At 37.5% G+C, this 13,439-nt stretch overlaps 1 pseudogene across 1 annotated transcript in view; it reads right to left on the bottom strand.

The window, feature by feature from the left end:
* Nucleotides 1–4,045: 4,045 nt before the first annotated feature.
* LOC306767638 (plasminogen-like) overlaps nucleotides 4,046–13,439 on the bottom strand; it is a 43,753-nt pseudogene continuing 34,359 nt past the window's right edge. Inside the window, exons 4-14 of the transcript in view lie at nucleotides 11,021–11,127; nucleotides 10,589–10,674; nucleotides 10,357–10,483; nucleotides 9,209–9,356; nucleotides 8,558–8,651; nucleotides 8,165–8,277; nucleotides 7,734–7,912; nucleotides 7,636–7,654; nucleotides 7,249–7,351; nucleotides 5,085–5,230; nucleotides 4,046–4,208 (exon numbers count right to left, since the gene is read on the bottom strand). The product of the transcript in view is annotated as a plasminogen-like (transcript). The remainder of the gene's footprint in view (nucleotides 4,209–5,084; nucleotides 5,231–7,248; nucleotides 7,352–7,635; nucleotides 7,655–7,733; nucleotides 7,913–8,164; nucleotides 8,278–8,557; nucleotides 8,652–9,208; nucleotides 9,357–10,356; nucleotides 10,484–10,588; nucleotides 10,675–11,020; nucleotides 11,128–13,439) is intronic.

Genomic DNA, 13,439 nt, shown 5'->3' with positions numbered 1-13,439 from the left:
AGTATTGTATGTCAAGAAACAGTATTTTTCCCCAAAAAATATCATAGTATTGTATATGTCACAATGCAATATTTTGTGTCAAAAAATGTCTCAGAATTATATGTCAAGAAATAGTATTTAAAAAAAAAACCATCATAGTATTGTATGTGTCACAACACAGTATTCTGTCAAAAAATGTCTTAGTATTGTATATCAAGAAACAGTTTTTTTCTCTAAAAAATGTCATAGTATTGTATGTGTTACAACACAGTATTCTGTAAAAAAAAAAAAATGTCTTAGTATTGTATATCAAGAAACAGTTTTTTTTTCCAAAAAATGTCATAGTATTGTATGTCACAACACAGTATTCTGTCAAAAATGTTATAGTATTGTATGTGTCACAACACAGTATTCTGTGTAAGAAATGCCAAAGTATTGTATATGTCATGACAAAGAATTCTGTGTCATGAAGTGTCATAGTATTACATGTGTCACAACACAGTATTCTGTGTCAAAAAGTGTCATAGTACTGTATGTGTCACAACACAGTATTCTGTTTCAAAAAATGTTATAGTATTGTGTCACAACATAGTATTCTGTCAAAAATGTCATAGTATTGTATGACAAGAAACAGTATTTTTCCCAAAAAAAATGTCATAGTATTGTATATGTCACAATGCTGTATTTTGTGTCAAAAATGTCACAGTATTGCATGTCAAGAAACTGTTTTTTTTCCAAAGAAAACATCATAGTATTGTATATGTCACAACACAGTATTCTGTGTCAAAAAAGTGTCATAGTCTTGTATGTGTCACAACATAGTATTCTGTTTCAAAAAATGTTATTGCATTGTTTGTGTCACAATACTGTATTTTGTGTCAAAAAATGTCTCAGTATTGTATGTCAAGAAACAAGTTTTTTTCCCAAAGAAAACATCATAGTATTGTATGTGTCACAACACAGTATTCTGCTTCAAAAAATGTTATAGTATTGTATGTCACAACACAGTATTGTGTCAAAAAATGTCATAGTATTGTATGTAAAGAAACAGTATTTTTTTTCTAAAAATAACATCTTAGTATTGTAAATGTCAACACAGTATTCTGCTTCAAAAAATGTTATAGTATTGTATGTGTCAAAACACAGTATTCTCTCAAAAAATGTCATAGTATTGTATGTCAAGAAACAGTATTTTTTCCCCCAAAAAATGTCATAGTATTGTATATGTCACAACAGTATTCTGTCAAAAAAGTGTCATAGTATTTTGTGTCACAACACAATATTCTGTGTAAAAAATTTTATTGTATATGTCACAACACATTAATCTGTCAAAAAATATAGTAATGTATGTCAAGAAATAGTATTTTTTCCAAAAATACATCATAGCATTGTATATTTTACAACACAGTATTCTGTCAAAAAAGTGTCATAGTATTGTATGTGTCACAACACAGTATTCCGTCAAAAAATGTCATAGTACTGTATGTGTCAAGAAACAGTGTTCTTTTTCCCAAAAAATGTCATAGTATTGTATGTCAAGAAACAGTATTTTTTTCCAAGAAAAATGTCATAGTATTGTATGTGTCACAACACAGTATTCTGTCAAAAAAATGTCATCGTATTGTATGTGTCACAATACAGTATACTGTGTCAAAAAATGTCTTAGTATTGTATGTCAAGAAACAGTATTTTTCTCCAAAAAATGTTATACTATTGTATGTGTCATGACAGAGTATTCTGTTTAAAAAAATGTTTTAGTGTTGTATGTGTCACAACACAGTATTTAGTTTTTCCAAAAAAAAAAACAACATTGTAGTATTGTACGTGTCAAGAAACAGTTTTTTTTTCATTAAAAACTTCATAGTATTGTATGTGTCACAACACTATATTCTGTGTCAAAAAATGTCTTACTATTGTATGTGTCACAACACAGTATTCCTTGTCAAAAAATGTCATGGTATTGTATGTGTCAAGAAACAGTATTCTGTTTAAAAAATGTTATAGTATTGTATGTGTCACAACACAGTATTTATTTTTCCAAAAAAACATCAGTATTGTATGTGTCAAGAAACAGTATTTTTTTCCATAAAAACTTCACAGTATTGTATGTGTCACAACACAGTATTCTGTGTCAAAAAATGTTATATTAATTCATGTTACAACACAGTATTCTGTCAAAAAATGTCATAGTATTGTATGTCAAGAAACAGTTTTTTGTTTTTTTTTCCAAAAAAATGTCATAGTATTGTTTGTGTCATAATACTGTATTTTGTGTCAAAAAATGTCATAGTTTTGGATGTGTCACAACATAGTATTCTGTCAAAAAATGTCATGGTACTGTATGTGTCACAACATAGTATTCTGTCAAAAAATGTCTTAGTATTGTATGTCAAGAAACTATTTTTTTCAAAAAAAAAATATAGTATTGTATGTGTCACAACACAGTATTCTGTTTCAAAAAATGTCATATTATGGTATGTGTCACAACACAGTATTCTGTGTCAAAAAAGTGTCATAGTATTGTATGTGTCACAACACGGTGTTCTGTGGTAAAAAATGTCAGTATTGTATGTCAAGAAACTATTTTTTTTTTCAAAAAATGTCTTAGTATTGTATGTGTCACAACACAGTATTCTGTTTCAAAAAATGTTATATTATTGTATGTGTCATGACACAGTATTCTGTGTCAAAAAATGTCTTAGTATTGTATGTCAAGAAACTATTTTTTTCAAAAAAAAATATAGTATTGTATGTGTCACAACACAGTATTCTGTCAAAAAATGTTATAGTAATTTGTGTCACAAAACAGTATTCTGTCAACAAAATGTCATAGTATTGTATGTCAAGAAACAGTATTTTCTTCCAAAGAAATGTCATAGTATTGTATGTATTACAACACAGTATTCTGTTAAAAAAAAAAAAAAAAAAAAAGGTGTCAGTATTGAACGTGTCAAGAAACAGTATTTTTTTTTAAACATCACAGTAATGTATGTGTCACAAGACAGTATTCTGTGTCAAAAAATGTCATAGTATTGTATGTGTCAAAAAGTTTAATATTCTTTTATGTGTCATGACATTGTATATTGTGTCAAAAAAGAGTAATAATATTGTATGTGTCACAACGTAGTATTCTATATCAGAAAACTTAATAGTGTTCTATGTGTGACAAGATAGCATTCTAAAAAAAAAAAAAAAGTCTGAGTCTTGTATGTGTGAAGACATAGTATTGTGTCAAAAAGTGTCAACTTTTGACACTTTTGCAACACGTACAATCTGTAGAATCTGGAAGAATTCCCTCCCTTGGAGGATTCCAACCCTATCAAAGTCACTATCATGAATCTCGAAGCGAAAATGTGCCCTAAGTTTCTTTTCCAGCTTGGCCTGATTGTCCCACCTGCACCAAAAGCTGTTGATCTGTGCCCTACTTCACACCAGGTCCACCCGCCGTCCTCCATCTCTTCTGGTCACTCATCCTTTATGTGGACATAACCCAGATGCACTCATTATTGCAATCTCAATAATCAGACAAGTTTTTGTAACCAGACACACATCCTGCTACCCAGGTGCACTCGTCAATGACATCACTCACTCCAGTCATGACTTTGCACAGCAGAACCCTTTAGTTTCCACAACAGTCATACACACAGGCTACAATCCCACCACTGACGTTTTACAGTTAGACAGATAGATAGATAAATAGATAGATAGAATGAAAAAGAATGCAAAACACAGCTAAAAAAATGAAGAAACTCACTAAATCCTATCTAATAGAAGACAGAAACAGCCGTGTAACTCTTTTATTTCAACTGATCAGCTCAAAAATAAGGAAGCTGCCTTCTTATTAACTACATTTGACTTTATTTAGAAATAATTAGTTTCCAGTTTCCTTTATTTAAATTAGATTTTCAGGACTAATACCAGGAATGTGCTCTTTATCAAGGAATTTGTTCAAAGTAAACAACAAAACGGGCATAAAGTAGCATTAGTCTGCAAACTTAGGTCATGAACAGCACATTTATGTAGACATCATTTGCAAGTACAAGACAAACACAATGGTGGGTTGTTTTCAGTTTGCTTTTATGGTTTCATTAATCCAGTCCACAAACTTAGAGACTCGAGCATAGACGCCGGGTTTCATGGTGTTGGCGCATCCAAATTCCCCATGATGTCACGCCCTGCAGGATGTACCGGTTCTGTGAAAAACAAACCAAAGGACCTCCGATGTCGCCCTGCAGGGAGGACATAGATATTTTTTACATTTAATGAATTTGATCTTTTTCATTTTTAGTGTTGGAAATAACTGGGGGGAAAAAAGATCATAAAAAACTATATTCGGAAAATAAATAAAAAGTTCCCCAGTAGGTAGTTCATTTGTCAAAGTTTGAGAAAGCAGGATTGTGTTTTAAGGATCACAATGAAGATTACATTTATATGCATACGTACTGCATGAAAACATCCGTAGAGTTTTCTGTTTTCCAAAAGGGGGTGCTTGGCAGAAAAGAAATGTCCCTGTGCATCACAAATTCATGTTTTTTTTTCCAGTTAACCACTGAGCTAAGAACTGAATTCAGAAACCTTCAATATGTAAATAAAGAAGATAATTAAATTGCACTTCATAAACAGACATGCTAATGAATAAAGGTGGAGGTGCAAAAGAGCACAGCAAATACAGAAATGGGATGCAAATACAAGAGTGCCGCAAATACAAGGCAGTGCTGCATAAACAAAACCATGAGAAGAAAACGCTGCATGTTCACTCAGGCCCCGAGCACTTCCATTGTGCAAGAGAATATGCAGATATATGCAGTTGTTTTCATTTATGTAGCACTCATCTTTATTTGCAATACATTTCTGTTGTTTGCAGCTCGTTTCAGTTTTTGCAGCAGTTTTTTGTATTTTAGCATTACATTTCTGTATTTGCATATTACTCTGTACTTGCAGCTTTTTGAGCTATGTTTGACTATGCAGCGTGTTTTTGTATAGAAAGCATGTTTGCACCTGCTTCCGTGATAAAACTTATTAAAGATGCACAATCCAGCGCTAACGCTACCACAGTAGTGTTAGCGCTGACACACCAACAGTAAAATAATAAAAGTTGTCTGTACCTGGCAGCTGTCGGTTCCTCCTTCGATGTTTCCAGCACACATTTTATGGTCTCTGACTCTTCTGTTCAGATATGACAGACGATTGCAAATCTTTTTCTCAATCACAGGTAACTCAGTTGCCTTCAGGACACCACCGCCCCTGGTACCTGCAACACACCCGCAGTTATCGTAAAATACACTTCATTTTAAGATGTGTAACATGGTTAATGCAGTGGTTGTTTAACCATTAAGTTGACTATTAGGGTTGGGCGATATGACAAAACATATCCTTTGAATGTGTTGGGCCTGGAAGGATGTGATATTTTTCCTCAGGTGCATCCTGACTGATTAGCTGCAGCTGTTCCTCGTTCCAGCCTGGCTGATAAAACTGAGGACTGCTCTCCAGTCATTGCCAGTTCGTCTGCTTGCCAGCGGTATTGTATGGCCAACCAGCGTTTGGTGTTGGTAGACTGAATAAGAGTCTAAAGAATCCTCCCTGTCTTGTTTTCCAGTCTTCAGCCCATCCTGCCTTCCAGTCTTCAGCCTGCTCAGCCTGCCCCCTGCCTTCCAGTCTTCAGCCTGCTCAGCCTGCCCCCTGCCTTCCAGTCTTCAGCCTGCTCAGCCTGCCCCCCTGCCTTCCAGTCTTCAGCCTGCTCAGCCTGTCCCCTGCCTTCCAGTTTTCAGCCAGTCCTTCACTGCCCCAACCAGTGACCAAAATAAAGGAATCGGGTTGAGAAGCATCTGTGTGCCTGACTTCTTGGAGGCTCTTTCCTACACTATTCCTTAACAGAACGAACTGGCCAAGAGTTAAAATGGAGCCTTCAGAGACTCAACCCAGGGGACGTTCAGAGCCCCTTCAGCAGGCTCTGGCAAGTCAGGGACAGTAGTTGGGCCAGCATGACCAATTACTATGCTCTCTAATGGAATCCAACCAGTGTCTCACACCGAGTGTTGCATATTTGACTGACCAAATCTCCAAACTGTCTGTGAACCTAACCTCTGCCTCTGTTTCTGCAGCTGCTTCCCCTCCAGTTCCTCAGCTGACCTCGCAGTCTACACCACAGGAGTCCTACATGCCAGATCCTGCACCTTATTCTGGTGATTTAGATAAGAGCAGAGGGTTTCTGCTTCAATGCAATATGGTTTTCCAGCAGCGACCACTGACATTTACCTCTGACCAGTCAAGGATTCTGTATATCATGGGTCTTTTACAAGGACGAGCTCTAGCTTGGGCTGAGGCTTTTGATGCTAGCCATACTGTCTCTCGCCTCTCACTAGATGAATTTCTCTGAGATAAGGAATGTGTTTGATCATCCAGACAGGAGCGGAGAGGCAGCAAGGCGACTGCTCCATCTGCGACAGGGATCACGGAGTGTGGCAGAATTTTCAGTGGAATTCCAGACCCTGGCTATTGACTCTGGATGGAATGAGCCTGCCTTACAGGGAGTATTTCTGAATGCACTGTCTGAAAATCTCCAAGATGAGCTTGCACTTAGTGATTTGCCATCCGATCTAAACCAAGTCCTTTCTCTGGCTATTAAATTAGATAAGAGAGAGGAGAGGGCAATACCATCAGTTACTGAGGAGCCCATGCAGGTGGGTCATACTCACCTTTCATCAGAGGAGAGAGAGAGACGATTCCAGGCGGGTGAGTGTCTGTACTGTGGACGACCAGGTCACCGTGTGGTTACCTGCCCCAATCGGCTTTTGGCGCCAAAAGGGAGAGCTCGTCAGTAAGAGTGGGGGTACTGACGAGCAGGCATCCAACTGATCATGAACCTCCACTGCGTGTTTCGCTCCCTGCCACTCTGTCTAATCATCTGGTTTCTCTTTCTGTCTCTGCTCTGGTTGATTCCGGTGCTGAGGCTAATTTTATCGACCAAACGTTCGCAATTGAGTCAGGCCTCCCTATTACCCCTCTGGAACAAACTCAAATTGTCAAGGCACTGGATGGAAAGGTTATCAGTGAAGTCACGCATATCACTGCTCGGATGGCAAATCACGAAGTGCAAGCTCATCCAGCCTGCCCCCTGCCTTCCAGTTTTCAGCCAGTCCTTCACTGCCCCAACCAGTGACCAAAATAAAGGAATCGGGTTGAGAAGCATCTGTGTGCCTGACTTCTTGGAGGCTCTTTCCTACACTATTCCTTAACAGAATGACAGAATATGTCTATGGCTTGACCTACTTTGAGTCTTACCGCAATAGCGATACACTCGGTTGTGCTGGGAACAATGTAGTCCTTGACTGGTAGACAAGCAGGCAGCACTTTGTCATTAATTAGAGCGGGTCTAAAAAACACACAACATGTTAACTAATTTTTCTTGCTTCATTTAAAAATATTTCATTATAATACAATTATGCTGAGTTAACATAAATGTGAAATTATATAATCATAATTACATTATGTATATCTTTTATGAAATATAGCTGTATTATTTTCTTTTCCTATTTATTGCAAAGGAAAACTAGTGTAAAACTACATTATGTTCATTTATACTGTCATCCAATACATAACCAGTGAGTGGAAACGTATTGGATGACTCACTAACATCTACTGAAGTGGTTTATTTACAAAAATACCATCTTCATTTCTGAGGATGCAAGAAAAGCTTGTAAATAGGTTTCCACTATATGGCCACTATGCATGAAAAGGTTAAAGAACCGGTGTACCTCTCTTTCCTGGGTCCCGAGTGGCCTCAGGTTTGGGAGGAGAGTTGGTTGGTGCTTCAGAGGGTTTCTGAGAGCATTTCTCCAGGTTGCAGTACTCCCAGAGGACTCTAGGGTCTGTGGTGTAGCACCAGGGTGCTCCGTCTCCGTCGGGGTTCCTGCACAGATTTCTCCTGAGGTCACTGTTGAAAAAGACAAGACAGAAGATGTCAGAATCAATGTTTGATATTAAACACTTTTTTGGCCTGTTTCTTTTATAACTAGTGGAAAAAGCAATGAAGTCGACCCTTTTGAATGTTCTCATCTCATTATCTTATATTTTCACCCTGATGAAAAGCAAATGACTTAACGTCATGAATTTGTTGCACGCTCCATATTAACTCTTGACTGAAGTGTTGACAAAGAAAAAGTTTCATACTCACGCTGTGGGGAACTAGCGTGGGGTATTGTTATGCTTGTGAGGAGTCATGGCATTTTTTTTACCACTGAAGGTCTCTGATGTTATTCCCCGATAATTAGCACCGTTCCCTTCATAGCAGTCTACTTCCTCAGGGGGGAACACACCTTCACTTGCAAGTGAGACGATGAATATCAATATGTGATGGTTTTCATATAAAACAGGAGGATGCTCAGAGCTTCATAAGCTTTGAGTGTGTGACAGCTTGTGTTTTTATGCAAGCATGAAATTGGGCTTTATAAATTAATAAAGTTGTATTTGATTTGATAACCTCCCTCCATAAAACACTGAATAATAGTTTGTTGTTAACTTATTACACACAAAGTCTTTGTCTTGGGATTCATGTAAATTTTTACATCTTTTCTCATACCTGCATCATCTCCACATCTCGGTACCCTGCAGTACTCCCAACAGGTGTCTGGATCCTCTCGTTGTCAGGGTTACGGCAGTAGTTATTAAGACCTCTGATGGAAAAAAAAACAAAGAAAAAACAAATTTAAAGCCATATTAGGAGAAACTAATTTATAAAATCAGCATCTTCTCCTTTCTGGCAGTCATACCAAAAAGGGATTCTGGGGCCACACGGGGCCCTCCAACCAGTGTTTGTCTGTCCTTTATCAGAGAGACAATTAACTGTTGCTGTATTTTAGACTTAAAAACACACGTACATACATGCATACAAATAAATACATATGATCTGACCTAATCTTATCTTTAAAGGCTTGGTTGTTATAGCATTTAATTTCTCAGATGCAACTTTTGGATGCTGTTTGGTAGCTTTCTATTTCTCTACTAACTTCTATTTATGATTTACCATCATTTAACATAGTTTTCCTGAGCAGAGGATTAAAGTATGTGCTGAGGCCAGCTTTGGGACTATTACACACACACACACACACACACACACACACACACACACACACACACACACACACACACACACACGACTATGTGAATGAAGGAACTAAGACTGTGGAAAGTGTCAGCAGAGGTACTTTAACTATTGCAACTTCTAGGAAACTTGTTTAGTTTAGTCCTGCTGTCTTCCGCGCTGGGGTTGTAGCCGTGGTTGTGAGGTTTCTGGGAGCCCCAACGTTGGCAGGTGTGACTACTTTCAGTGGTGGAGGTTTTTCCTCTGTAGTCCTCACCGCTGCAGTGTATACACTCCTCTATAAAGTCACGAACAGATATGCAGAAATGTTTCTCTGCAGGCTTAATTTCTGTACAGCAAATTGCTGCAGCCCATTTTGAATTTATGTTTCCACCCTGCTAGTTCAGGGTGATTTGTGGGATCTCTGCTGATTGCAATTCCAGAGTTTTGTTTCTTTAAAAGAAGTAGAAGGAACATTTAGACTACAGACTGTCTCTTTTATAAGGCAGGGATGTCCAAAGTCTGTTCTTAATGGATGCTGTCCAGCAGATGTATCTCTGTTCCAACACACCTGGCTTCCATTAAATGGATACAACAGCCAATGATGTTCTGCACAAAGACCGATTCTTTCGAGTCCGGTGTGTTGGAGCAGGAATGCATAGAAAACTTGCATGATTGTGGCTCTCAAGGACCAGAGCTGGACACTCCTAGTTTCCGTTCCGTTGTGAAACAAAACATCTGAAGGAACTTCTAATGGAGGATGTCTGACAAGAATTTGTAAAAACAATATTTGATATGAATTTAACACTTTTAGAAATAAAATAAAAAAAACTAAAAAAAAAAAAAACTTATGGCCTCCCCATAAAGTTCATCAGAGCCTGGAAAGATTCTGATAAACAACTTGGAAGAAGATCCTCCAAGAAACACAAATTTTATGTTTTCCACAGAAAAGTAAAACAATAAATGTAGGAACCAATAAAAAAACACTTCAAGTGATTATGTTGAATTATTCCCTTTTACTTGTTTTAGATCAGGGGTGTCCAGCTCCTGTCCTCGAGGGCCACAATTCTGCAGGTTTTCCATATATCCCTGCTCCAACACACCAGACTCAAACTAGTCACTGTGCAGAACTTCATTGGCTGTTTGATCATTTTAAAAGAAGCCAGGTATGTTGGAGCAGGGATACATGGACAACCTGCAGGGCAGTGGTTCTCGAGGACCGACTTCAGACACCCCTGTGCTAGATTGTCACAGTATTGATGACTATTGATTGAGTATTGATATGTCATGAATGTGACCTTCACAGCTGGGTACATTGCAGTGCTCCCAGCGGGTGTCAGGGTCAGTGGTGTAGCACCAGGGTCCACCATTATCTGAATCAGGGTTCCTGTAGAAATTTGACTCCAGGTCCGCTCTGGGGTGTGACTGTGGTGTAAAGCAGCAGCAAACGCCAAGATATAAGAATTACAGACAGCAATAAAACAATATGAAGTGATTGTGCAAAGAAATGACAAATGTGTGAACACGTACTTGGGCCGGTGGGGGGTTTTTGCTTCCCATCTCTGACACAGCTTTCCTGTTCCTCTGTAATCTGTTCCTATTCCATTCACACACTCCTGCAAATATTCTGCAGAAGAAAAAATGAGGCCATTTTCAAGGAATTTATTATCTGATCAGTAACGTTTTTGTTTTCGGCCCCAAACTGGAACAGATGTGTTTAACTTCAGTTCATCTCTGCAGTGTTTGCAGACAGTCCAAACGTCACGGCTCTTATGGAGCAAGTTCAGTGATGATCACTCAGGCTAAATATTAACCACAATGTCATGAATGCACCACATAAATACTAGGTTTAATTTGATTTCTAAAAATGTTGAAGAAAGACAGGACACCAAAGTCACAAGAGAGTCTTTATTCATTTTCTACTAAGTAAAAAAATAAACTAAAATGAGGATGGGGCATTGCCATTTATTTCATATAAAGCTGAACTGCGTCTACGTAGGATGAGCTCCGTTTTGGAGTTTGATGCTGCCATCCAGCACTCTTGATCCTTTTCAACATATGTAAAAGACCTGTGAAAAAGAGGACATGTTAGGCTTTGATGTATGGACTGAAGAAGATGTGTGAAGCGTAAACTTTCATGTGAAGGATGTTTCTATGTTACACTTAGCTGCACATTCAGCCACAGTGTTTACTGTATACTGTCTTTTGTTGAGCGAAAGCACCCATGCCCCTTCTGTTTTAGTGTAGCCGGCCACCTCAGACCAACTGACTGGAATGAAAATAATATTAATTTACGTGCAAATATGCAAGATATTCAGGATTTTTTTAAAGCATAAAGGTAAAGCAAGTAGCCTCTGTTAACAGGAAATCATGTTATAAAGATCAAACATCATATATTGGTACAATCACATGTATAACATGGTAAAACTTTACGATACAAGTTGGCAGTTTAGTGTTAAAGCAATGCTGGCTTTCATTATGGCATACATAAACAGATATGCATGTACAGGTGACTACTATTACTCTACAACACAGGTGTCAAACTCCAGTCCTCGAGGGTCAGTGTCCTGCAGGTTTTTGTTGTCTCCATGCTCCAACACACCTGACCGAAACTGATAAATTGGTTGACAAGAAGCTGCTGGATCCATTTGATTTGAATCAGCTGTGTTGGTAGAGGGAAACAACAAAAACCTGCCAGATATTGGCCCTCGAGGACTGGAGTTTGACACCCCTGCTCTACAATATAAATCTGACCTAACAATTGTTTATGTTAAGCTTTTGTTTATTATTCTTATTAATTTTGCCCATGTTTTGTAGTTATTTAATGGATTTTGTGCTGTGTAAATGAGTGTTCTGTAACTTCACTGCTCCATGTTTCAATGAGGAAATTTTAATCCCATTAAACATTAATTTGTAACAGACTGACAACATTCATGGTAAACATGAGAATCATGAAATAAATAGATAAGCTCTGCATCACCCCATCTGTACCAGTGTGTTGGGAAGCTGTTGTTTGCAGAGATGAAGTACACCACACAGTGTCACACTGGTTATGTTTTAACCCTTTAAGACCCAATCCTAAAAAGCTGTAGGAAAAGTCAGACATTTTTTAGGGGGCAGAACACAAGTATTAGATTGTACTAAACGGGATTTTGAGCAAAGTTTTTCCCATAAGGTTATAGAAAATGTCTCAAACATGCATCAAGACTGTGACATTGGGTTCTGTTGGATGAAATGGGAAATGAACTTGGAAAGACACACAGCTGAAGTTCTGGCATTCAAGCAAAGAAAAATTTAATACTAAGTTTGTTTCTTTTTCCTAAAAGATTCTACAGCCAGTCACTTGAAGCAGTTATAAAAAATACTTTAAGACCAGTTCATATGCGGATGACAAGTAGAATAAAAGAATGATGGTGTTCTGTGATCTATAGGCTACAAAGACATTTTCACATGCTAAAACCAGCAACATTTTTCAAAGGAGTTATCTTACGTAATGTTGTATAATTAAATAGTTAAGCTTGGTCAAATATTTCTTGAGGGTTGCTTAAGTGTGTCATGAGTTTTTATTTATATCTTTATGGGAAATCCGTTGTGTTTGAAACTTTTTTTCATACACAATTTAAAAAATTACAGTTTTTTCTGTTATATTTAACCAGACACAGATTTTCATGAAACAGCTCTGGTTCTGGTTGGGTCAAATTTCAAAATGGGCCAATTGGGAATAATTTAGGAAGAAAACAGGTGAGAAAATACTGAGAAGATAGTTCCTGCTCGAGAACAAGACAGACAACACATAATGACACATGATAGTCATCTGAACTGGATTACTGACTCTGATGCACATCTCTGCTGAAATTCGTGCAAACTATGTCTTTGTATAGATGCACTTTGTGTGGGTTTAAGGTTCAAACTGCAGAAAAACCATCAGCCGTTTCACAAAATATGACAGTGATGGTTGTAAGTTGCTAAATCAATGGCTTAATATAATTATATCAAAATATATATTATTGAAAAACGTTTTCCAATGTGGGCCATAAATGAACCCATTTATCCAAAATGAAACATGGAGTGATGTAAGGTAACACAACAGCTACACTCAAAAGACTTGTTCATGATGTGGTTCCTTTGCAATGACCTGATCTGCAAGGAGCCTTTTAAGGAGCACATGATGAAATGCTTGACTGGAGAGATGCTCACATTACCAAAAGTATTTATCTGACCAAGTCTCACTGTCTAATATCAAGCCAGAAAAGGCATGATCTTGGACTCTGCAAGAATAATTATTCTTAACTATTAAAACCCTAAGATTGTGGCTTAAAGGTGGAGTATGTAAGATTGTCAATATTTTCAAAATAAATTAACTAATAAAATAACTACAATC

The sequence above is a fragment of the Telmatherina bonti genome (genome assembly GCF_933228915.1).
Source record: "Telmatherina bonti genome assembly, chromosome: 16".
Taxonomy (NCBI): domain Eukaryota; kingdom Metazoa; phylum Chordata; class Actinopteri; order Atheriniformes; family Telmatherinidae; genus Telmatherina; species Telmatherina bonti.
The sequence above is the reverse complement of the archived record's forward strand: the minus strand, read 5'-3'. Positions and strand labels throughout refer to the sequence as shown.